The 25,264-nt window shown below is 42.5% G+C and overlaps 1 protein-coding gene across 4 annotated transcripts in view; it reads left to right on the plus strand.

The window, feature by feature from the left end:
- The window catches only part of Ninl (ninein like), a 129,505-nt gene that overhangs the window by 22,887 nt on the left and 81,354 nt on the right, over positions 1-25,264 (plus strand). The window contains exon 1 of one of the 4 annotated variants that reach the window (XM_045156031.1): positions 22,815-22,835. The exons of the other annotated variants lie outside the window; for them this stretch is intronic. The gene's annotated coding sequence lies outside the window, so the exon portion shown is untranslated. Of the gene's footprint in view, positions 1-22,814; positions 22,836-25,264 lie in introns of those variants that run through there. 4 annotated transcript variants of the gene reach the window in all.

A 25,264-nucleotide genomic window follows, 5' to 3' on the forward strand; every position in this document is an offset into this window, starting at 1 on the left:
CACATGTCCTGTGCACTCAGGTGATTGAAACCAGAGCTGGGTGTCAGGGTCAGGCTGATTTCTGTCCCTGTGACCTTGATCTCTTGACTGTCCTAGAGTGCAGTTGTGAAAGAAAGCTTTGATGTGCTGGGCCCAAGAGAATCAGAATTTTGGAGCACAAAGGTGCCTTGGGTCAAGCTTGGCATCTTCATTTGTTAGCTCAGGAAACCCAGAGTCAGAGAGCTTAAGTGATTTGACTAAGGCCACACTGCTGCTCAGGGAACAGACTTATCAGCAGGGCCACAGGGCCATCCTAGAGGTTGCAGCAAAACTCTCAAGCCACACTGGGCTGTCATGAGTGGTGGAAGCCATGTTATATGCACCCATATTACAGGAAGAGCACAATGGCTGAACAGCCCTCCAAGAGTAAGAAAAGGGGACTGTAGAAGACCCCTGCTGTGCTTCTGCCGAGTAGATTCTGGCACATGGATATGGTTTCTGTGTGAGCTGCTAGGCCACAGGCCAAAGGGGTACTTACCCTCAAATTTCTCTTCTGAAATGGAAAGGAATCACCAAAGTTTGTTTACTTGGAGGGAGGTCAGATGGCTGGAAGAGTGGGGTAAAAGACAGCTTGAGCAACCAGGGGGACCAAAGCTCTGACTTTAAAAGAGGGAAGACATGCTTTATCTTCAGGATGACCATTAGACTCTGAAGACAGGTGGAAATATCAGCACCATAGAATACCCTTTTCAAGCCTTACCTCCCTTTCAGTTAAGTTTAAGAGTACAAAAGAAGCTGTGTTCATCACTCATGGGTACTTACTGCATGCAGGCTGGGCAGTAGGAACTAAAATGGGAAGATGAACGAGGTGAGGCCCTTGGCCTGAGCAGATGCATGGACAAGGGGGAGAGGGTGATGTGACTTTTCCATCACTGGTATATGCAGAGTGCTGTGTGATGACAAGAAGCAGGTGGTCCCTCAAGAAGGTTCATGAGGACAACATGGCTGGCCAGATGGCAGGATTATTAGGGATGTATTGAGTACATTTTTTGTGGTTTTTATTCTTTTTTAAGTATTTATTTGTTTGAGAAAGGAGGGAAAGAGAATGGGCATGCCAGGGCCTCTAGCCACTGCAATTGAACTCCATAAGCATGGGCCACCTTGTGCATCTGGCCTTATGTGGATACTGAGGAATGGAACCTGGGTCCTTGGGCTTTGCAGGCAAATGCCTTAACCCACTGAGCCACCACTCCAGCCCAGTGCTTTTGTTCTTATTTTTATTTGTTTATTAGAGACAGAGAGAGGGGGAAAGAGAGAGAGAGGGAGAGAGAGAGAGAATGAGAATGGGCGCACCAGGACCTCTAGCCTCTGTAAACAAACTCCAGATGTATGTGCCACCTTGTGATTCTGACTTAGTGGGACCTGGACAATTGAACCTTAGGCTTCACAGGCAAGCACCTTAACTGCTAAGCCATCTCTCCAGCACCTTTTGTTCTTTTAAAAATAATTTGTTGGCACTAAGGCCATAGCTCATTAGCAGAGCACTTGCCTGGAATGCATGAGACCCTAGGTTTGATCCCAAGCACTGCCAAAATAAATACTGTCCTTTGCCTGTTTTTAAACGTAGATGTCTTTTTTTCATGATTTGCAGTAACTCTTTAAATACCTGACAAGAAGCTTGATGTTGCTTCTTGTCAGGTCTTTCATCACAGCAGTGAAAACAGTAAGCCATTAAGGTTATTCTTGAGTATTTACTGTAATAGAAATGGGATGTTTTTCATTATATCTACTACTTGGTTATTGCTTGACAGAGATGTGAAGGCTACTGTTTATTCTGTTCTTATTTCATAGCCTATCATATTAGTCTGTAGTTTTTATTGAGATGAACGTATTACTAAGAAATTTGTTTCAAACCTTAAGAAATGTTTGAGAAACATATATAAATCAGTATCAGTTATAAATATATTTTTTACTATTTTACTTTTATTTATTTGAGAGAGAGAGAGATGCAGAAATAGGCAGGCAGAGAGAGAGAGAATGGGCACACCAGGCCTCCAGCCACTGCAAACAAACTGCAGATGTGTGTGCCCCCTTGTGCATCTGCCTAACTTGGGTCCTGGGGAGTCGAACGAACCTGGGTCCTTTGGCTTTGCAGGCAAGTACCTTAACAGCTAAGCCATCTATCCAGCCCTAAGTCAGTATAAATTATAAAAATCTGGGTGTTGGGATTTAAAGTAAAACTTTTTTTTAACCCACTGTGCACCTGCCCTGCTGTCACATGCCGGTGTCCAGCAGCAGAGACATTTCACTAATCTTACATGTGCTGTCTTCATTACTCCCTGCTGTCCTGTTCTGTCCTGTTTAGCAAGGCCAACTTGTTGGCCATAACTTTTTTTTTTTTTTTTTTTTTTTTTTGAGTAGGGTCTCTTTCTAGCCCAGGCTGACCTGGAATTCACTATGGAGTCTCAGGGTGGCCTTGAACTCACAACAGTCCTCCTACCTCTGCCTCCCGAGTGCTGGGATTAAAGGCGTGTGCCACCACGCCTGGCATCGGTCATAATTTTTTCTGCCTCCCCTGCACACAGGACTGGCAGCCCTAACTCCTCCTTGTCTTCTCTTTAAATAGGATACGTCTCTTTCTTCTCTTTTCCTTTGATAATTAGCTTTTAGAAACAATCCCCAGGTATAGCCTCTTTAAGCTCCCTGATTAGTTACCTACCTCTTGCCTACAACCTTGACAATAGATAGATATGCCTTCCCTGAAATGTACTTGCGTTAAGTTCCCTAATTAGCTACTGCTATTTGAACCTCCACCTATAATCTTGAAAATGAACAGATGTACTTTTCCCAAATAAAAAGACAAGCTCCCCTGTGTGTGATTTGCCACCTGGAGTTTCCATCCTGCAAGGCATCTCACAGGCAATTTTGTTTGTCTGAGAAGACCTCTTGTTGGCCACTTTGTCAACTGGAGAACCTAGCACTGTTGTCATTTACATATTATGAAGATCTATAAAAATTTAAAATGACTTGGGCTGAAGAGATGGCTTAACAGTTAAGGTACTTGCCTGTGAAGCCCAAAGACCCAGGTTTGATTCCCTAGTACCCATATAAGCCAGATGCACAAGATGACATATATATCTAGAATTAATTTGTAGTGGCTAGAGACCCTGGGGTGCTCATTTTCTCTCACTCCCTCTAACTGCCTCTTTGTCTCTCAAATGAATAAATATTTTAAAAATTAAAAAACTTGGGCTGGAGAGATGGCTTAGCAGTTAAGGCATTTTCCTGCAAAGCCAAATGTGGTGGTTTGATTCAGGTGTCCCCCATAAACTTAGGTGTTCTGAATGCTAGGTTCCCAGCTGATGGATATTTGGGAATTAATGCCTCCTGGAGGGAGTGTATTGTTGGGGGTGGGCTTATGAGCTTTATAGCCAGTTTCCCCATGCCAGTGTTTGGCACACCCTCCTGTTGCTGTGGTACACCTTCTGTTGGCCAGGGGTGATGTCCACCCTCTGCTCATGCCATTGGTTTCCCCTGCCATCATGGAGCTTCCCCTCTAGCCTGTAAGCCAAAATAAATCTCTTTTTCCCAGAAGCTGCTCTTGGTTGGGTGATTTCTAACAGCAATGTGAACCGGACTGCAACACCAAAGGACCCTGGTTCGATTCCCCAGTACATGTAAGCCAGATGCACAAGGAGGCGCACGCGTCTGGAGTTTGTTTGCAGTGGCTGGAGTCCCTGGCACGCCCATTCTCTCTCTTTCTCTGCCTCTGTCTCTCTCTCAAATAAATAAATTAATTAAAATTTTTTTAAATTAAAAAACTCAATGGGATGGACAGAAACCTTGAGTCCATGCCACATGCATTGTCCCTTCCTGTTCTTGAAGTGGAAAGGTATCATTTTTTTCAGTACTCTATGAAATTTCAGCACAGATGATGAGGATGCTCATGATAGTCTCTCAGCAGATGCAACCCAGTGGGCTGTAGCACAGAGCTGTGCAGCCTGCACAGGGAGGAACTGACAAGCACGTTGCTCAACCCATGATGTAGATGCACATTTCAGAACACAGGCTCTGCAGGGAGGAGACTTCTGATACCCATGGGTACAATGTGTCAACAACACATTAAGTATTGCTTATCTAGAATTCTTGGGACTAGAAGTATCCTTTTTGTTGTTGTTTTGAACTAGTGTCTCACTGTAGCTTAGGCCAGCCTGGAACTCATGGTGATCCTCCTACCTCAGCCTCCTAAGTGCTGGGATTAAAGGTGTGCACCACCACATCCAGTTACACTAGAAGTGCTTTTGATTCAAATGTTTAGGATTTTGGAATATTTGCATATATAGAATGAGATGTTTTAGGGATATCACCTAAGTGTAAGGACAGTTCACATTTCATCTACACTTTGTACACATAGCATGAAGCAAACTTTATAATATTTTTAACAAGTGCAACTGATCACATGAGGTCTAGTGTAGAAATTTTCAGTTGTGGCATCTTGTTAGCATCAAAACCTTTAAGAGGTCTGGAGAGATGGCTTAGTGTTTAAGGCACTTGCCTGTGAATCCCAAAGACTCATGTTCAACTCTCCAGATCCCACGTTAGCCAGGCGCACAGAGGTGAGACAAGCGCAAGGTTGCACATGCCCACTAGGTGGCGCAAGCGTCTGGCGTTTGATTGTAGTGGCCAAGGCTCTGCTCTCTCCCTTTGTTTCTCTCTCTCTCTCTCCTACTCTCTCTAAAATTAAAAAGAAAAAAAAAAACCTTTCAGAGAAGCTGGGAAGATGGTTTAGCATTTAAAAGCACTTACTGTTTAAACATGAGAGCCTGTTGAGCTGGAGACCATGGAGTTCAACTCCCAAGAGCCCATATTTAAAAAAAAAAAAAAACTGGGCACAGCTGGATGTGTCTGTAACCCCAGTCTACAGGGGAAGGTGAGGGGAGAATCTCTGACCAACAGCATCTCTGGGGTGAGGAAGAGTCCATTTTCTCAAGGAAATATGCAATTGAAAGAAAGAGAAGAGCAGTGGACTCTAGCCTCCTCACACAAATGTGGTGTGCACATGTGTGAACACATATGTACATCACATACCATGCACATACTCTACACATACACTTGCACAGAAAAAAAAAACTTTCAGAATTTGGGGACATCTCATGTTTTGGATTTTCAGATGTTTGGATTAGGGATGCTCAGTCTGTATTAGCAGTTTCTGCTTGTCTGAATGGCTTCATCTTCTGTCTTTATGCTTGATGAACCAGGCTGTTCCAGCTCACGGGCCAGTTGTCTCGACATGCTGTATTTCCTTATTAGCAGACCTCACTTGCTGCACCAACTAGAAGTTTGTGAGTAAGAGCAGGCCAGGGGGACTGTGCTGCCCAGGTACTGGCAGTGTCATCTCCATGGCAAGTACTATGTTGAGTCCAGGTGCGTTTCCAGCGCTCTTCTTGTTCACGTGGATTCTGTCTTGGAGGCTTGGCAGCACAATGCTGCTACTCTGCCAGTTTCAAGAAAGCAGCATGGAGAACCTGGTACATTGTAGCAACTTAGAAAAAATGTTGGTTGCATCAATCAGTCTTGCTTTAGGTTTTGTTTGTTTGTTTGGTGGTTTTTCAAGGTAGGGTTTCACTCTAGCTCAGACTGACCTGGAATTCACTGTGTAGTCTCAGGGTGGCCTCAAACCTATGGCGATCCTCCCACCTCTGCTTCCCAAGTGCTGGGGCTTTAGTTTTTCTTTTTGAGACAAGGTCTCACTGTGTAGCACAGGCTGGCCTCAAACTCACGGTGCTTACACCTCAGCTTTTTATGTACGAAGATTACAGGTATGTACCACTACACCTGGTTACCTCAGAAATGTTTTCTTCCCTATAAATAAGAAATGAAATACACATTCTCAAAAAAGCTAAGGGCTGGAGAGATGGCTTCGTGGTTAAAGGTGCTTGCTTGCAAAGCCTGAAGGCCTGGGTTCAATTCCCCAGCACCTTCAGAAAGCCACATGCACAAGGTGGCTCATGAGTTCAGTGGCAGGAGACTCTTGTTTGACCATTCTCTCTCTCTCTGTCATAATAACAAATAAAATATTTTTAAAGTTAAATCTGTATTACCCTGTATAATAATACTCAGCCAAGACAGCTATAACAACTATAACAATGGAAATTTATTTTCTCATTTCTGGAGATTGGAAGTCTGAGGTCAGAGTGCAAGTCCGGCTGGGCTCTGCTGGAGCTATCCCCTTGACTTGCACATAACCCGTTCTTGCTGTGTCCATACCCTTCCTCTTATTTGTGCACTTGTGTGGGGAGGAGCCTTCTGGTGTGTCTTTTGTTTGTTTATTTGTTTTTCAAGGTAGGATATTGCTCTAGCCCAAAGTAACCTGGAATTCACTATATAGTCTTAGAGTGGCCTCGAACTCACGGTGATCCTCCTACCTCTGCCTCCTGAGTGCTGGGATTGAAGGCGTGCTCTGGCATGCCCCACCATGCTGGCTGATGTGTCTTTTTACAATGACATGGTCCTGTTTGAGTAGGACCCTCCCCTTATGCTTGTTTTACTTTCATTGCCTCCTTAAACGTTGTGAAGTAAGAGACACAATGGAGATGATGATTTCAACAGATGAATTGTCACAGACAGAACACATTGTGCTACCACCACCCCAGTAAAAATGTAGATTGTTGGGCTGGAGAGATAGCGTAGAAGTTAAGGCGCATGCCTGTGAAGCCTAAGGAGCCCAGTTCAATTCTGTAGGTCCCCCGTAAGCCAGATGCACATGGAGTTCGTTTGCAGTGGCTAGAGGCCCTGGTGCGCCCATTCTCACTCCCTCTTTTTTTCTCCCCCAACCCTCTTTCTGTCTCAAATAAATAAATCTTTAAAAAATGTATATGGGTTTTTGTTTGTTTGTTTGTTTTTTGAGGTAGGGTCTCACTCTAGCTCAGGCTGACCTGAAATTCACTAGGTAGTCTCAGTGTAGCCTCAAACATCCTCTGCCTCCTGAGTGCTGGGATTAAAGGCATGTGCCACCACGCCCAGCTAAAAATTATTTTTTAAAAAATGTAGACTGTTCCCAGCACCTTCCTTGAGTCTCCTAGTCATGACCTCCTCCTTGCTCCTGTTTTGTTACACCATATTTAATTACTCCTTATGAACTTAATGTAAATAGAGTATGCAATATCTAGCTTCATGCAGCACTGTATCTGTAAGATTCATGTTATTGTCACATGTTTCATTCATAAGTATTGCATTATATAACCATGTTGGTCAGCTTTCCATTACTATGACACAATACCTGTGAGAAGCAGCTGCAAGGAAAAGTGGTCAGTTTTGACTCACAGTTTTAGAAGTTTCATGGTTAGCTGACTCCATTGCTCTGGGCTAAAGGGGAAGCAGGACATTGTACCTCCTGGAGGAGCATGGGTCAGGGGGAGTCTGAGAGCCATGTGCACAGAGGCTGAGCTGAAATTGTCCTTCAAAGGCATGTCACAAATGACCTGCTTCATCTAGCAAGGCCCCACCTCCTAGAGTTGCCACCACACTGGGGACCAAACTTTCAGTACATGCCCTTGGGGAACATTTAAAAACCAAGCTTTAATCCTAATCCTCCAGACTGTCAAAAATTATTTTCCTATCAATGGACATTTAACTTGTTCTGATTTTGAAGTATTATGAATAATAGTGTACATTTTGGTTCACTAATTCTGCTGAGTTTATATCAAGGAATGAAGCTGCCAGATCATAGTATAGGTTTATGCTAAGGACTGAATGTTTGTACCCCCTCAAAATTTTCATCTTGAAACCTATCCCCCGTGGGATGGCATTAGGAGAGAATACTGGGATAATTTGGGGTGGAACCCTCATGAATAGGGTAAGTGTCCTTTTCTTGCACTCTTTGCATTGAATGACTATACAATGAGAAGTTGGCAGTGTCTGCAACCTGAAAGTGGGCCCTCATTTGAACCAAAGCACACTCGGGCTCTGATCATAGTTAATCATTAATTTTTCATAGTTCTAATCTTCAGAAGTATGAGAAATTAATTATTGCAGTTTAAGAGTTAGTCAGCTTATTGTATTTTATTATAACAGAATGAGTTAAGATAGTATATGTTTATAAGATATAATAATGAAAAAAGTACTATGAAAGATTTGTAAAGCTATGCCAATTTATACTCCTGCCAGCAAGAGTCTGAGTTTTGCAGCTGCTCCATCCCTTCACCGTCATCTGCTTTGGTGGGTCTTATGTTTTAGTTAGCGAATATTGATAAATTATAACAACCCCTCATCCTCAAAGTTCCTGATTTATAGCATTACCAATTACTGTGGTATAAATGCTTTCAGTATTGTTCATTTCAAGTTACAAACATAGTGTTATTGAGTCAGAATTGGAAAGAAATATGCCATCACTTTCTCTAGGTAGTATGTATCACTCAGGGCACTTGTGTTTCTAGCCGTGTGATGTCTCAAGATAAGGTTGCCACCAGAGTGCAAGACAGTGAAGAGAGGACAGTGGGGAACCAGCGGAGGATGTTCCTAGTGAACTGTAGACAGTTGAGAATACCAGTAGCAGTCAACAGTGGATGAAAGGTCTCCATTGGAAAGTCTGTCAGGAAAGCTGCCTCACACACTTTGAGTGTCAGGGCAAGTGGTCCACTTAGAAACAGTTACCCTGACGCCTCACTGAGCCTTTGTCTGCTCTGCAGCCATCTGAGAAAGCCTCTTGCCGAATTTCATTCAGTTCCTCAGCTGTAACAGAGGCTTGTTGAACTGGGTGTTTTCTGGTACTTTGTAAATACTTTCTGACTGAGGTCCTGTAACTCTGTCTTCAGATTGAGAGGCATGGGCAAGTCAGCAGTTATCCAGGGGAAATTTGTATTAAATAACAAGATAGAGACGGCACTTACCAAACATTCGGTAAGAATCCACATGAGGAAAACCTGCCAAACCTGTTAAAAATTCAAGTTGCGATTTCCTGAGAAAATGAGCTCTGTTCCTCCCCAGCCCAGTGAAGTGTCCATCCACTGTGACAAATGCAAGCTGAAGTGAGATTTATTGAAGAAGCCATCCTGTCAGGGGAAATAGGCAGCAAGGGTGAGATGGAAGGAGTTGTTCTGAGTGTTTTTAGCAATTGCCTTTCCACTGCACAGCTGCAGGGGAAACCCCGTGCTGCGATTTAGTGTTCAGATAGGATGGAGAGAATTGCTTAAGAAATTCTGATGTCAGATAGAAAGACTATTGGGGCTGGGTGTATAGCTCAATGGTAGAGCACGTGCCCAGCATGCCTGAGACCCTGGGTTCACTCCCCAGCACCACCGAAAATAATACTGACAATAAAAAATAAAGACTCCACAGCCAGGCACAGCTAAATTTGTCTATTGTCTCAGCTGCTCAGGAAGCTGAGGCAGGAGGATTGTTTGAACTGAAGAGTTTGAGGCCAGATGAGGCAATATAATGAGACCTTATCCCAAAAAAGTATATTTACATAATACATGCAAACCCCTCTGTGTGTGTGTGTGTGTGTGTGTGTGTGTGTGTGTGTGTGTGTGTCAGAAAAACTCAGGAGGACCCACACAGCTAAAACAGGCCTGGCCTCTGGGAGTGAAGTGGCTTCTGAAATTTCTAGGTACCACTAACTAACTCAATATTTTTTTGGTTTTAGTTTTTGAGACAGTCTCAAATGCATAATGTTGGCTTCAAATGCATAATACTCCTACCTCAACCTCTTCAGTGTAAACTTTTTTTTTCTTTTTTAGGTAGGATTTCACTCTAGCCCAGGCTGAGCTGGAATTCACTATGTAGCCTCAGGGTAGCCTCGAACTCATGGTAGTCCTACCTGTGCCTCCCAAGTGCTGGGATTAAAGGCGTGCGCCACCACGCCCAGCTGGAAACTCATTTTTAATTCCCAAGCAGCCTGTCACTAGAGTCAAGTGACCAATAAGCTCTTCAACCTCACTGTGTCTTGCCATTTTCTTGAAGGTTAATTCATTACAGGTTGGGACATGATCAATGCAAAGTAATACTGATGAAAGATCCAGTCCCATGCTTTCTTTATGGCCTAAAATCTGGTGGTTCTGTGTACCCCTTAGCTGTGGTACACTTTTGTGCTGGTATGCGCTGATAAGGTCAAAGCTCTGAGCCACTTAGCATCAATATGTTTTCCTGTCCAAATTTCATATGTCAAGTCATGGCAGCTAGCCAGTCAACCAGAAGTGGGCATGTCTTATGAGCTAAATGAACTTAGATGAATGTGGGTTTCTGACGACTGCTGGCCACCACTTCCTCCCACATCTTCCATGCCAGCTATGGCTGCCCAGGGAACTGTGTCAAGAATTCCGAGGTCTTGGCTCAGCACAGGAGAGTTGTACCACTGGCAAAGGCAGTGGCAGGGGAGGTCCTGAAGACCAGCCACCACTTCAGGGCAGTTGGGACACATTTGAAACCCACTGCTGAGCACTCAGGTTTAACTGAGAGAATACTTTACCCACATTTCAATTTGATTAGCGTTCGCCTCTTCCTTTTGAGCAGACCATGGCAGCTCTCACAAGGAGCTTGGCTCATGCCCATAAAGATACCCTGTGTGCATTCTACCAGTCGTGCGTCCTCCCTGATTTCAGCCTCAGGAACAGAGAACAGTTCTTTGATATCTTTTTTATTCCACCAAGTTATCTAAGACTTACATGGAATAAGTATTGAATAACTGCTCGTTTCTTCAAAAAGCTGTTTGTCCCCAAACTCTAAAATACTAGTTTTGGTTCCCTGCAAAGCCTAAGGACCCAGGTTCAATTTCCCAGTATCCATGTAAGCCAGATGCACAAGGTGGCACATGTGTCTGGAGTTCATTTGCAGTGTCTAGAAGCCCTGAGTACCCATTCTCTATCTGCCTCTTTATCTCTTTCTCAAATAATTAAAATAAAAATAAACTTTTTTTTAAATTAGTAAAATAGTGGTTTTTAATCTATTTTGGAAAAAAATTTCAATTCTGGTAACATGTTATGTTGCTAGAGCATGGAAAAACATTCCTTTTTGTTTGTTTAGGTTTTCTTTTTTCCTTTCTATTGAGAACTTCCATATTTGCAGAAAATAAACCATGATAATTCCCTCATCTCCCCCACTTTCCTCTTCACAGATCGGAAAAACATTCTTACATGTTATGGTGGGACATAAATTGGCATCATTTATGTGAAGGACAGGTAATCAGCATATTGGTCTATATTGAAGAAGACATACTCATGGGACTAGAGAGATGGCTTAGCTGTTAAGACACTTGCCAGCAAAGCCTAATGATCAGGGTTTGATTCCCCAGTACCAACATAAAACCAGATGCACAAAGTGGTACATGCATCTGGAGTTCATCTGCAGCGACTGGAGATCCTGGGGTACCCATTCTCTCTGTCTCTCTTCTCTTTATCTCACTCTGCTTGCAAATAAGCATATAAAAATTATTTTTAAAAAAGATGTACTTATGATATGCAAGCTTTATTCTGGGAATTTATCCACTGCAGCAGTTTTTATAATGGCAAAAGATTAAAAGTGAGCTAACTCTCATCAGCGAAGGACTGGCTGAGTATCGCATAGTCACAAGAAGAAGTGATGTAAGAATGCAAGGGAGATGCTACACTGGGACTGGTCTCAAGGTTGGCAGTCTCGAAGGTATGGTAACAGAGGGGACCGAGGGCGACACCCTGAGCATGAGAAAGTGCTCCCTGGACTGACTGCACCCCATATGTGGTACTGACTGCTTGTATGACCCAGAAACCTGAAGCATTCATGTAAAAACAGATGCAGAGTAGTACATGCATCTTGGATTTGTTTGCAGTAGTGCAGAAGACCATGGCATGCCTATGCACACAAAAGTGCACATAAGTAAATAAATTTATCTTAAATAAAAATAAATAAGGGCTAGAGAAATTGCTTAGTGGTTAAGACACTTGCCTATGAAGCCTAAGAACCCAGGTTCAATTCTCCAAAACCCACCCAAAACAGCTGCACATGGTAGCTCCTGTGTCTGGAGTTCATTTCCAGTGGCTAGAAGCCCTGTTGTGCCCATTCTCTCCCTCTCTTTGTTTTTCTCTCTCTCTCTCATAAATAAATAAATATTGTTGCAATTACCTCATGTATGGCACTGTGGGCCTGACATAGCCTAGCACCTATGTTGAAGGGAGATGACAAGAGACGTCTCTCTAGGTCCCTGCCTTGAGATTACTTTTGTCCCGCTCTTCCCCACAGAAAAGAAAAACTGGATGAGAACTACACCTGTGCTTGAGACTTGTGAGACACCTGAAACTATTTTATGTAGATCGTTCAAGAAAAAAGTTAATCTAGACTGCTTTGGCCTTTGTATTTTTGGATTTATACTTTTTTCCCAAATTTTTATTAACAATTTCCATGATTATAAAAAATATCCCATGGTAATACCCTCCCTCCCCCCACTTTATCCTTTGAAACTCCATTCTCCATCATATCCCCTCCTGTTGCAGTCCAGTTCACGTTGCTGGTAGATATCATCCAACCAAGAGCAGCTTTTGGGAAAAAGAGATTTATTTTGGCTTACAGGCTCAAGGGGAAGCTGCACGATGGCAGGGAAATCGATGGCATGAGCAGAGGGTGGACATCACCCCCTGGCCAACATAAGATGGACAATAGCAACAGGAGAGTGTGCCAAACACTGGCATGGGGAAACTGGCTATAACACCCATAAGCCTACCCCAACAATACACTCCAACCAGGAGGCCTTAATTCCCAAATCTCCATCAGCGGCAAACTAACATTCAGAACACCTAAGTTTATGGGGGACACCTGAATCAAACCACCACACCTCCACACCTCAATCAGTCTCAGTCTCTCTTTTATTTTGATGTCATGATCTTTTCCTCCTCTTATGATGGTCTTGTGTAGGTAGTGTCAGGTACTGTGAGGTCATGGATATCCAGGCCATTTTGTGTCTGGGGGGAGCATGTTGTAAGGAGTCCTACCCTTCCTTTGGCTCTTATATTCTTTCCGCCACCTCTTCCACATTAGACCCTGAGCCTTGGAAGATGTGATAGAGATATTACTGTACTTAGCATTCCAGTCACTTCTTTCTAGCACCTTGATGCCTTCTGAGTCATCCCAAGGCCACTGCCATCTGAAAAGAAGATTCTCTACCAAAAGTGAGAGTAGCATCAATATAAGGGTATGAACATTAAGAGAAGTGCTTACTGGGCAGTTTGATAAGCGTAGTATATACATTTAGCCAGACAACAGCAGACATTACACCCCTAGGGCTGTTTTAAGATTTCAGTATCAGGGATGTATTCCCTCCCATGGAGCGGGCCTCCAGTCCAATTAGAGGGCAGTTGGTTTCCACCGTGATAGACGTGCCACTATTGTACCTGTTGGCTCATTTGGCCTGGCTGGTCAATTATAAGGCTTGCAGTGTCCACTGTTGAGTACCTTCACTGGTGACTTCTCTTTCTACCATTGAACTGCATGCAGAATGGCTTCTTCCAGCTTTCTGTCAGCTGGTCTACATGGAGGAGATTCTCAGCTCAGTTCCAGCAGGATTTCTCAGTGGCCTTGCAGCCCAAGTATGTGGAGTCTTCAGCAATAGGGTCTTACCATCTATTCCTGGTAGGGAACAAGGGCCTCAGCAATGGCCTGTAATGTTTTGGAGGCATCAGGGACCTACCTGGCAAACAACTCACTGGAAGGTATCCCAGCCCTGGCACTGAAAATTTTCTAGCAACAGTCCATGGCTCCTGAGTGTTCCATTGTCCAAAAAAGTAGGATTGCATATGATTTTTGTTGTTGTTTTCACTCTAGCTCAGGTTGACCTGGAATTCACTATGGAGTCTCAGGGTGGCCTTGAACTCTCAGTGATACTCCTACCTCTGCCTCCCAAGTGCTAGGATTAAAGGTGTGCACCACCATGCCTGGCTTTTCCATGATTTATTTATATCCTCTTAGATCTTGATTAGCCCTCCTCCACCTTTCCTTTACTCAATCTCTTCCCCTGACCTCACTTTGGGCCTTTTTTTTTTTGGCTTTTTGAGGTAGGGTCTTGCTCCAGCCCAGGCTGAGCTGGAATCTGCTAAGTAGTCTCAGAGAGGCCTTGAACTCACAGCAATCCTCCTACCTCTGGAATTAAAGGTGTGTGCCACCAAAGTTGAAGTAGGCTGAAGGATGCTGACCAGCTTTCTATGAATGTTTCTTATTTTCTGTTCTTCAGTTCCTTAGCCCCCCTCACCTCCTATCACAATATAGTAACATGCTGTTCTGAGCTACTGGGATCATTCCAGACTCCCTAGATGTGACTTCTTGCTGGTCGTAAGGCCTCTGAGAACATTAATGAAGACCAAATCATTTCCCAAAGGCCTGCCTCCCAACACCACGGTACTGTGGGGTTATCTCAACATTTGAATTAATGGGGACCACACATATTCCAGCCACATACAGCATGTCTGTTCTGCTCTGTGACTCAGACTTGACTGCTTGAGACAGCTCTTGAAATGGAATCATACCTGTGTCCACTGTATTTGGCTTATTTCATTTTCCTTTCTCTCTCTCTCTCTCTCTCTCTCTCTTTTTTTTTTTTTTTTTCGAGGCAGGGTCTCACTCTAGCTCAGGCTGACCTGGAGTTCACTATGGAGTCTCAGGGTGGCCTCGAACTCATGGCAACCCTCATACCTCTGCCTTCCAAGTGCTGGAATTAAAGGCATGTGCCACCACACCCAGCTTTCATTTAGCTTGTTTTTAAGGTCCATCCATACTGAATCATGTATCAGAACATCATTCCATTTAAAAGATGAGTGCTTACCTATACAAGACTAGTATAATAGAAGAAAAAGATGATGACATCAAAATAAAAGGAAGACTGATTGAGAAGTGGAGGGGATATGCTGGAGAGTGGAATTGTAAAGGAGAAAGTGGGGGGAGAGAATTATGGTTTGTTCCTCTATAATTATGGACATTGTCAATAATAAACAAAAATAAAAAATAAAAGATGGCCTTGAACTCGCAGTGATTCTCTTATCTCTGCCTCCTGAGTGCTGAGACTAAAGGCATGTGCCACTATGCCTGGCTCACCATGTCAGCTTTTTGTTAATGTGAATAGTGTTGCAAAAATATTGGTGTATGAATATCTGCCTCAGTTTCTGCTTTTCACTTCTTTCTTATTTTATTTTTATTTTTTGTTTTTTTCTAGGTAGAGTCTCACCCTGTAATCTAGGCTGACCTGGAATTCATGATAGAGTCTCAAGATGGCCTTGAACTCATGGTGATCCTCCTACCTCTGCCTCCTGAGTGCTGGGATTAAAGGTGTGCACCACCACACATGGCTTCGTTCTTATTTTATTGTGTGTGTGTGAGAGATGCAGATATACATGCCCATGCAGCATCCTGTGTGCTCACACATGTGTGTGCGTGTGTGTGTGTGATTCAGGTATACATGCCCATGCAGCATCCTGTGTGCTCATGTGTGTGTGTGTGTGTGTGTGTGTGTGTGATGCAGGTATATATGCCCGTGCAGCATGCTGTGTGCTCATCTGTGGTGGCTGGGATGGAATGCAGATGTCCTGCTCCATCACTCTTCTGCCTGTTCTTGAGTCCAAATCCTGGAGTTGGCGGATTTTTCACAAGCTCCTGTGGTTCTTGAGTCTCTGTTGCCCTACGGGACTGGGGTTACAGACACACATGGTCACACCCAGCTGTCTCTGCGGGTCCTGGGATTCAAACCCAGGTGATCTCTCAGGCCCCCTCCTGTCCTCACAAAGAAGTGCGCTTAGCCACTGAGCCATCTCTCCAGCCCCTGCTTTCACTTCTTTTGGGTATTTTCCTACAAGTACAATTGGTGCATCATATGGTGGGTGATTAATTCTATATTTAACATTTTGAGGAACTGCCAAGCTTTTTCCAAGGACTGTAATATTCTTACCAGCGATGAATGAGGGCATCATTTTCTCCACATCCTCACCACCGCTTGCTATTTTCTGTTTATTGATGATAGCCAACCCAGTGGGTTTGAAAAGGAAGCTCGTGTTTTCCTAATGACTCATAATGTTAAAGATCTTTTCATTGTGCTTATATAGATTCAAATATTTGTTTTCAAGAAGTATCTATTCAAACAATTTGTTGAATTTAATTTCACCTTGAATTTGGTGGTGGTTGTTACTGAGTTGTAAGGGTTCTCTAATTTGGGTGAGGAATACTACTCTCCATTTTTATTTTATTTTAAAAAATATTTTAATTTATTTATTTGAAACAGAGAGAGAGAAAGGGAAAGAGATAGAGAGAATGGTGCATCAGGGCCTCCAGCCACGGCAAATGAACTCCAGATGCATGTACCACCTTCTGCATCTGGCTTACATGGGTCCTGAGGGAATTGAATCTGGGTCCTTTGGCTTTGTAGGCTAGCACCTTAACCACTAAGCCATCCCTCCATCCCACTTTCCATTTTTATATCACAATTTTTATTAATATTTTCCATGATTATAAAAAATATCGCATGGTAATACCCTCCCTTCACCCCCCTGCACTTTCCCCTTTGAAATTCTATTCTCCATCATATTACTTCCCCATCTCAATCATTGTAGTTACATATATACAATAACAACCTATTAAGTACCCTCTTCCCTTCCTTTCTCTTCCCTTTAGATCTCCTTTTTAACTTACTGGCCTCTGCTACTAAGTATGTTCCTTCTCATGCAGAAGCCCAATCATCTGTAGCTAGGATCCACATATGAGGGAGAACATGTGGCACTTGGCTTTCTGGGCCTGGGTTACCTCACTTAGTATAATCCTTTCCAGATCCATCCATTTTTCTGCAAATCTCATCACTTCCTTGTTCTTTACCGTTCAGTATAACTCCATTGTATAAATGTGCCACATCTTCATTATCCACTCTTCAGTTGAGGGATATCTAGGCTGGTTCCATTTCCCAGCTATTATAAATTGAGCAGCAATAAACATGGTTGAGCAGGTACTTCTAAGGAAATGAGATGAGTCCTTCGGATATATGCCTAGGAGTGCTATAGCTGGGTCATATGGTAGATCAATCTTTAGCTATTTTAGGAACCTCCGCACTGATTTCCACAATGGCTGGACCAGATTGCATTCCCACCAGCAGTATAGAAGGGTTCCTCTTTTACCACATCCCTGCCAACATTTATTATCATTTGTTTTCATGATGGTGGCCAATCTGACAGGAGTGAGATGGAATCTCAGTCTTTTAATCTGCATTTCCCTGATGACTACTGACGTAGAACATTTTTTTAGATGCTTATATGCCATTCGTATTTCTTCTTTGAGAATTCTCTATTTAGCTCCATAGCCCATTTTTTGATTGGCTTGTTTGATTCCTTAGTATTTAACTTTTTGAGTTCTTTGTATATCCTAGATATTAATCCTCTATCAGATATATAGCTGGCGAAGATTTTTTCCCATTCTGTAGGTTGCCTCTTTGCTTTATTTCACTGTGTCCGTTGCAGTGTAAAATCTTTGTAATTTCATGAGGTCCCAGTGATTAATCTGTGGTTTTATTGCCTGAGCAATTGGGGTTGTATTCAGAAAGTCTTTGCCAAGACCAATATGTTGAAGGGTTTCCTCTACTTTTTCCTCTAGCAGTTTCAGAGTTTCAGGTCTGATGTTAAGGTCTTTAGTCCAGTTGGACTTAATTCTTGTGCATGGAGAGAGAGAAGAATCTATTTTCATCCTTCTACAGATATATATCCAGTTTTTCCAACACCATTTGCTGAAGAGGCTGTCCTTTCTCCAATGAGCATGTTTGGCATTTTTATTGAATATCAGGTGGCTATAGCTTCCTGGACTTACATCTGGGTCCTCTATTCTGTTCCACTGATCTACATGTCTGTTTTTGTGCCAATACCATGCTGTTTTTGTTACTATGGCTCTGTAGTATAGGTTAAAATCAGGTATGGTGATACCACCAGCCTTACTTTTGTTGCTCAGTATTATTTTAGATATTCGAGGTTTTTTGTGATTCCAAATGAATTTTTGGATTGTTTTTTCTATTTCCATGAAGAAAGCCTTTGGAATTTTGATAGGGATTGCATTAAATGTGTAGATTGCTTTAGGTAAGATTGCCATTTTCACAATATTGATTCTTCCAATCCAGGAACAAGGGATGTTTCTCCACTTTCTAGTGTCTTCTGCAATTTCTCGCTTGAGTGTTTTAAAGTTCTCATTGTAGAGAATCTTTACTTTCTTGGTTGGGTTTATTCCAAGGTACTTTCAAGGGATGTTTCTCCACTTTCTAGTGTCTTCTGCAATTTCTCGCTTGAGTGTTTTAAAGTTCTCATTGTAGAGAATCTTTACTTTCTTGGTTGGGTTTATTCCAAGGTACTTTATTTTTTTTATGCAATTGTGAATGGGTGTGACTCTCTGATTTCATCCTCTGTGTGTTTGTTGTTAGCATATATGAAGGCTACTGATTTCTGTGTATTTATTTTGTATCCTGCTATATGGCTGTAGGTTTTGATCAGCTCTAACAGTTTGCTAGTAGAGTCTTTAGGGTCCTTTATGTATAGAATCATGTCATCTGCAAATAATGATAACTTGATCTCTTCCTTTCTAATTTGTATTCCTTTTATGTGTGTCTCTTGTCTTAATGCTATGGCTAAGACTTCCAGTACTATATTAAATAAAAGTGGGGACAGTGGACACCCTTGTCTTGTTCCTGATTTTATTGGAAAAACTTCCAGTTTTTCCCCATTTAGAATATATTGGCTGTAGGCTTGTCATAAATAGTTTTTATTATATTGAGATATGTTCCTTCTATTCCCAGTCTCTGTAGGACTTTTATCATGAAGGGATGTTGGATCTTATCGAATGCTGTCTCTGCATCTAATGAGATGATCATGTGATTTTTGTCCTTCAACCCATTTATATAATGTATTACATTTATAGATTTGCGTATATTGAACCATCCCTGCATCACTGGGATAAAGCCTACTTGGTCAGGGTGAATAATCTTTTCGATACATTCTTGTATTCTGTTTGCCAATATTTTGTTGAGAATTTTTGCATCTATGTTCATGAGGGAGATTGGTCTCTAATTTTCCTTTTTTGTCCTATCTTTGCCTGGATTTGGTATCAGGGTGATGCTGGCTTCATAGAAGGAGTTTGATAGAATTCTTCTTTTTCTATTTCCTGGAAATGCTTAAGAAGCAATGGTTTTAGCTCTTCCTTAAAGGTCTGGTAAAATTCAGCAGTGAATCCATCTGGGCCTGGGCTTTTTTTAGTTGGGAGATTATTGATAACTGTTCAGATCTCCATGCTTGTTTTAGGTCTTTTAAGTGATTAAACTCATCTTCATTTAATTTAAGTAGGTCATATAAATCAAGGAAATCATGCATTTCTTTCAGATTTTCATACTTTTTGGATTATATGATTTTATAGTATGTCCCTATGATTTTTTTGTATTTCTGTGGAATCTGTTGTGACGTTACCTTGTTCATCTCTAATTTTATTAATTTGTGTCTCTTCTCTCTTTCTTTTGGTCAGATTTGCTAAGGTCTTATCAATCTTGTTTATCCTTTCAAAGAACCAACTCTTTGTTTCATTGATTCTTTGGATTGTTTTTTGTTGTTGTTGTTTCTATTTTATTTATTTATTTATTTTTAAATATTTTTTGTTCATTTTTTATTTATTTATTTGAGAGCGACAGACACAGGGAGAAAGACAGATAGAGGGAGAGAGAGAGAATGGGCGCGCCAGGGCTTCCAGCCTCTGCAAACGAACTCCAGACGCGTGCGCCCCCTTGTGCATCTGGCTAACGTGGGACCTGGGGAACCGAGCCTCGAACCGGGGTCCTTAGGCTTCACAGGCAAGCGCTTAACCGCTAAGCCATCTCTCCAGCCCTGTTTCTATTTTATTAATTCCTGCCCATATCTTTTATTATTTCTTCCCATCTACTGATTTTTGGTATGCCTTGTTCTTCTTTTTCCAAGGCTTTAAGGTGAAACATTAGGTTGTTTACTTGCGACCTTTCTAATTTCTTAATGTAGGCACTTAAGGCTATAAATTTACCTCTGAGAACTGCCTTTATTGTGTCCCAGAGATTTTGGTATGTTGTGTTCTCATTATGGTTTGACTCTATAAATTTTTTGATTTCCTTCTTGATTTCTTCATTGACCTATTCATCATATAGTAGTGTATTGTTTAGTTTCCATGATTTTGTGTATGCTCTATAGCCTTTCTTGCTACCGATTTGTAGTTTAATTCCACTGTGGTCAGATAGAATGCAAGGAATCATTTCAGTGTTCCTGAATTTGTTAAGACTTGCTTTGTGTCCTAATATATGGTCTATTTTAGAGAATGTTCCATGTGCTGCTGAAAAGAATGTATATTCTGCAGCATTTGGATGAAATGTCCTGTATATATCTGTTAGGTTCATTCCTTCTATGACCTCATTTAGTCCACATGCCTCTCTGATTATTTTTTTCCCGGGTTGACCTGTCAATTGATGAGAATGGGGTGTTAAAGTCACCCACCACCACTGTGTTTGGTGTTATCTGTGACCTTAGTTCTAATAGTGTTTGTTTGATGAATTTTGGAGCCCCTATGTTATGTGCATATATGTTTAGGATTGTACTGTCCTCCTGTTGGAGTGTGCCCTTAATCAATATAGAGTGACCTTCCTTATCTTTCTTGACTAACATTGGACTGAAGTCTACTTTGTCAGATATTATGAATGCAACCCTTGCTTGTTTTCTAGACCCATTTGCTTGAAACACTGTTTTCCAACCTTTCACCCTAAGGTAATGTCTATCCTTTTAGAAAGTTGAGTTTCTTGGAGACAACAAATTTTAGGATCCTGCTTTTTAACCCAGTCTGCAAACCTATATCTTTTGGTTGGGGCATTGAGGCTGTTAATATTGAAAGATAATATTTAATGGTGCGTATTTATGTTTGCCATTTTTTTTGTGTGTGTGTGTGGTTCTGGTTTTACCTTTGCTCTCTTGTGTTAACTAGTATTTGAGTATTGCTTGTTTTTTCCAGGTTCCTTATATGTATGCTTTTCCTTTTCTTCAGCATGGAGGATACTATCAAGTATTTTTTGTAGAGCTGGTTTTGTCTTCAAATACTCCTTTAACCTGCTTTTGTCATGGAATGTCCTTATTTCTCCTTCTATTTGAATGGATAGCTTTGCAGGATAAAGTAACCTTGGTTGACAGTTGTTATCTTTCAGAACTTGGAATATATCACCCCAAGCCCTTCTGGCATTTTAAAGTTTGTGTTGAATAATCTGCTGTAATCCTGATGGGCTTGCCTTTGTAGGTAACTTGATTTTTCTCTCTAACTGCTTTCAGTATTTTTTCTTTGGTTTGTGTGTTTGGTAGTTTTATTATAATATGGCAAGGAGAGGTTCTTTCCAGGTTTTTGTCTGGCTGGGGTTCTAAATGCTTCCTGTATCTGCATTGGCATCTCTTTCCCAATTTGGGGGAAGTTTTCTTCTATGATTTTGTTGAGGACGCCTACTATGTCTTTGGAGTGAAATTCTTCTCCTTCTACTATGCTCTGAATTCTTATATTTGATCTTTTTGTAGTGTCCTGAATATCTTGAAAGACCCATCTCAAACTTTTCTATAAGTTTGTCTTTCTCTTTGTTGGCCTGTATTAGATCTGCCACCTGGTCTTCTAGCTTAGATATTCTGTCCTCTCCTTCATCCATTCTACTGATGAGATTTTCTACAAAGTTTTTTATTTCATTAACTGTGTTCTTCTTTGCTAGTAATTCTGACTGTTTTTTCTTAATATTTCTATTTCCTTATTCATGTCTTATATTCCCTTCTTTATTTCATTAAATTGGTGTCCTGTGTCTTCTTTGATTTCCTCTTTTACTCCTTTGATTTCCTCTTTGATTCTTTTGATTTATTCTTTGACTTCTTTGAACATATTTACAATCATTCTTTTGAAATCTTTCTCAGGCATTTCCTCTAACTCATTCTCACTGGAGGTCATTTCTGATGCATTAGTACTTTTACGTGGATTTTTATTGTCTTGTTTTTTAGTGTTTCTTGTGTTATAATGTATATAATTTTGTATCTTGGATTAAGTTAATGCTTGGATTTTCTAGCTAACTGCTTATTCTTAGCAATGTCAGTTGATCTGATGTTCTATATCTTCAGTGTAGGAGGTTAAGGTGTTAGGTGTGGCTCTTAAGACTCTCAGGGTATCTACAAAGGTGTTCCTAGGGGTTGAGTTTCCCTGCTATGGGAATATTCAAGTAGGCTGAGTGGAATAAAATACAGGTAGGTTCTAAAATTTAACTAAATACTGTACATATTCAATCAAAAATAGCACCAAGTATTTATGCAAGAGTAGTTATTATAACAACCAGATCCTCTATCAACAAAGAGGTTAAGATTTCTGGTCTGTTGAGGGATGCAAGTCAGCTTGTGACCAAGTGAGACCCTTTCCTGGTGCAATCCAAGTTACCTTGGATGATTTTGGTCTCAGTCAAGTTGCTGGCTGGGTCGTTGGGCTGCTGTTCTGATTTCTGGAGCTGAGCACTGGCTTTTCCTGCGGGGCAAACCGAGCCTGGCATCTGTGGCCCTGCAGATTGGCACCCCCCCGCTGCTGGAACCGCTACTGCTGCTGCTGAAGCTGCCGCTGCTGGGTCTGTTGCTGCTGCTGCTGAAGCTGCTATTGCTGGATATACTGCTGCTGCTGCCACTGCTGTAGCTGCCACTGCTGCCACTGAAGCTGCCACTGCTGGATCTGCCGCTGCTGGGCCTGCTGTTGCCGGTGCCGGAGCCACTGATGTTGCTGTGGGACTCTGCTCCTGCTTCTGTCCCACTCTCGGCTCAAGTTGGCGTGGCCGGTCCCAGGACCACTCCTCTGTTTGCTGGAGCTGGGCACAGGCGGTGAGGGAGGTGAGGGATCTGCAGCTGCTCAGTTTCTCTTGCTGTCCCACGTGTTCTTCTACCTTGTGATCTGCTCCTCCATTGTTCACTGCCACTCTCCCTTCACATTTCTTCAGTTGTGGGGAGCTCCAGTGTGAGTGGAAGCTCCCCTCTCCTGGCTTTTCCTGCAGCTCAAGCCGAGCCCGGCGGCTTTCTGGTGCACTGCTGCCGCGGTCGCGGTCCTGCCAGGGCCGCTTTTTGCCGACCTGTGCGGGCTCTGGATGTTCTGGATCTCTCCTACTTCTCTGCTGCCATTTCAATTTCCTATACACCTCACTTTTTAGTAAAAGTGTGTATTTTGCTGAGTTTTTTCAGTCTCCCCCCCCCCAGGCTGCTTTGGCATGGTACCTACGCCACCATCTTAATCAGAAGTCTGGGTTCTTCATAAACACGTCCTTCTATTTTGCATAGTTTGTCTTTCTTAGTAATGTCTTTTTCCTTTTTTTGTTTATTTATTAATTTTTAAAAATTTTTATTTATTTATTTGAGAGCGACAGACACAGAGAGAAAGACAGATAGAGGGAGAGAGAGAGAATGGGCGTGCCAGGGCTTCCAGCCTCTGCAAACGAACTCCAGACGCGTGCGCCCCCTTGTGCATCTGGCTAACGTGGGACCTGGGGAACCGAGCCTCGAACCGGGGTCCTTAGGCTTCACAGGCAAGCGCTTAACCGCTAAGCCATCTCTTCAGCCCTTGTTTATTTTTATTTATTTATTTGTGAGCAACAGGGAGAGAAAGAAAGAGGCGATAGAGAGAATGGGCTCACCAGGGCCTCCTGCCACTGCAAATGAACTCCAGACACGTATGCCCCCTTGTGCATCTGGCTAACTTGGGTCTTGGGGAATTGAGCCTCAAACCCGGGTCCTTAGGCTTCACAGGCAAGCGCTTAACCACTAAGCCATCTCTCCAGCTTTCAGTAATGTCTTTTGATAGATTTTAATTTCCACGAAGTCTGTTTTATTTTACTTTTTCTGTTGTTGCCTGGTGCCTTGATCTGTTCCGTATTGCTTTAACAGAAGGCTAGAGACTGGGTAAGTCACAAGGGAAATACATGTGTGTTACTGTACCATTTTGTTGTCTCAGAACTTTGTGTGGAACTGGAGAGATGGCTCAGCAGTTAGGATGCTTGCCTGCAAAGCCTAAGGACCCAGGTTCAATTCTCCAGGTCCCACCAAAGCCAGATGCATATGGTGGCACATGTGTCTGGAGTTTGTTTGCAGTGGTTAGAGACCCTAGTGGGCCCATTCTCACTCACTCTTTCTTTCCCTGTCTCTGTCTCAAATAAATAAAAATATTTTTTTTAATGTTAAAAAGAAAAGAACTTTGTCGGGCAAGGTGGGAGGATCACCTGAGTATATGAGATGTGTTCAACATCATAAGACACCAGAAAAAGAAAAAAAAAAACAGAAATGGGGAAAGGGACCAGGGAGATGGCTCAGTGGTAAGAGTGCTTGCCCACTGAGGGCCTCAGAGGGCCGGAGACTGGCTGAGTTTGATTCCCCAGCACTCACATAAAAAGTTGAGTGTGGCCATGCACACATATAACCCAGTCCTGTGGGGAGGAGAGAGCAGAAAATCGCTGGGCTCACTGGTCAGCCAGTCTGACTGATAAAAATGGCAGCTTCAAATTCAGTGAGAAACCCTGTCTCAAGGAAACAGATGAATGGTTGATAGAGGAGCACACTTGATGTTGTCCTCTGGCCTCGGCATGTGTGTACTTGGGGCATGCACATGCCCATGTGTATATACCACACCACACACATATATACCAAAGAAAGAAGAAGAAAAAAACTAGAGAGGAAGGGGCTTATTTCTCACAGTGTAAAGGCTGGGAAACCCCGTATCTAGGTGCCAACACCTGTTGCAGGCCTTTTGCTGTGTCATCTTGTGCTGGAGGAGAAAGGACGAGAGCCAGAGGGAACCCGGCACTTTTATAATGGACATCTCTCAAGGTCATGAGATTGACTCACTCACTGAGGGCAGGGCCTTCCTCCTAATCACCTTTTACAGACACCATCTCTTGCCACAGGCTGCAGTGTTTAATTGGGTCATAACATCTTCCCAGGTAAAGGCTGAAGTGACCTGGAATGGCTACCCTTGGTCTTAATGAATGAATAATTCTGGGTGAGCAGATGTCATGGAAAGCATTGATTGGAACTGTATTCTCTTGCAGGAGTACCAACGTCCCCAGAAGTCTTCACACCTACCCTGCTTCTGGGCAGTTAGATTCTCTCCCTTGTGCATAATACCCAGCCAGTTCTCAGGGATACTTGTTAGATTCCTCTCAGTAGGGCATAAATGAAGTACAAGCCAACACCCTCTTCCGCCTCCAGAGGGCTGCCCTGTCCTGCAGTCGGTTTGCAGCTAGCTTTTACTCCTGGATGAATAGGCTTTTGCTTGA

The sequence above is a fragment of the Jaculus jaculus genome, chromosome 8 (assembly GCF_020740685.1).
Source record: "Jaculus jaculus isolate mJacJac1 chromosome 8, mJacJac1.mat.Y.cur, whole genome shotgun sequence".
NCBI classification, from domain to species: Eukaryota; Metazoa; Chordata; class Mammalia; order Rodentia; family Dipodidae; genus Jaculus; species Jaculus jaculus.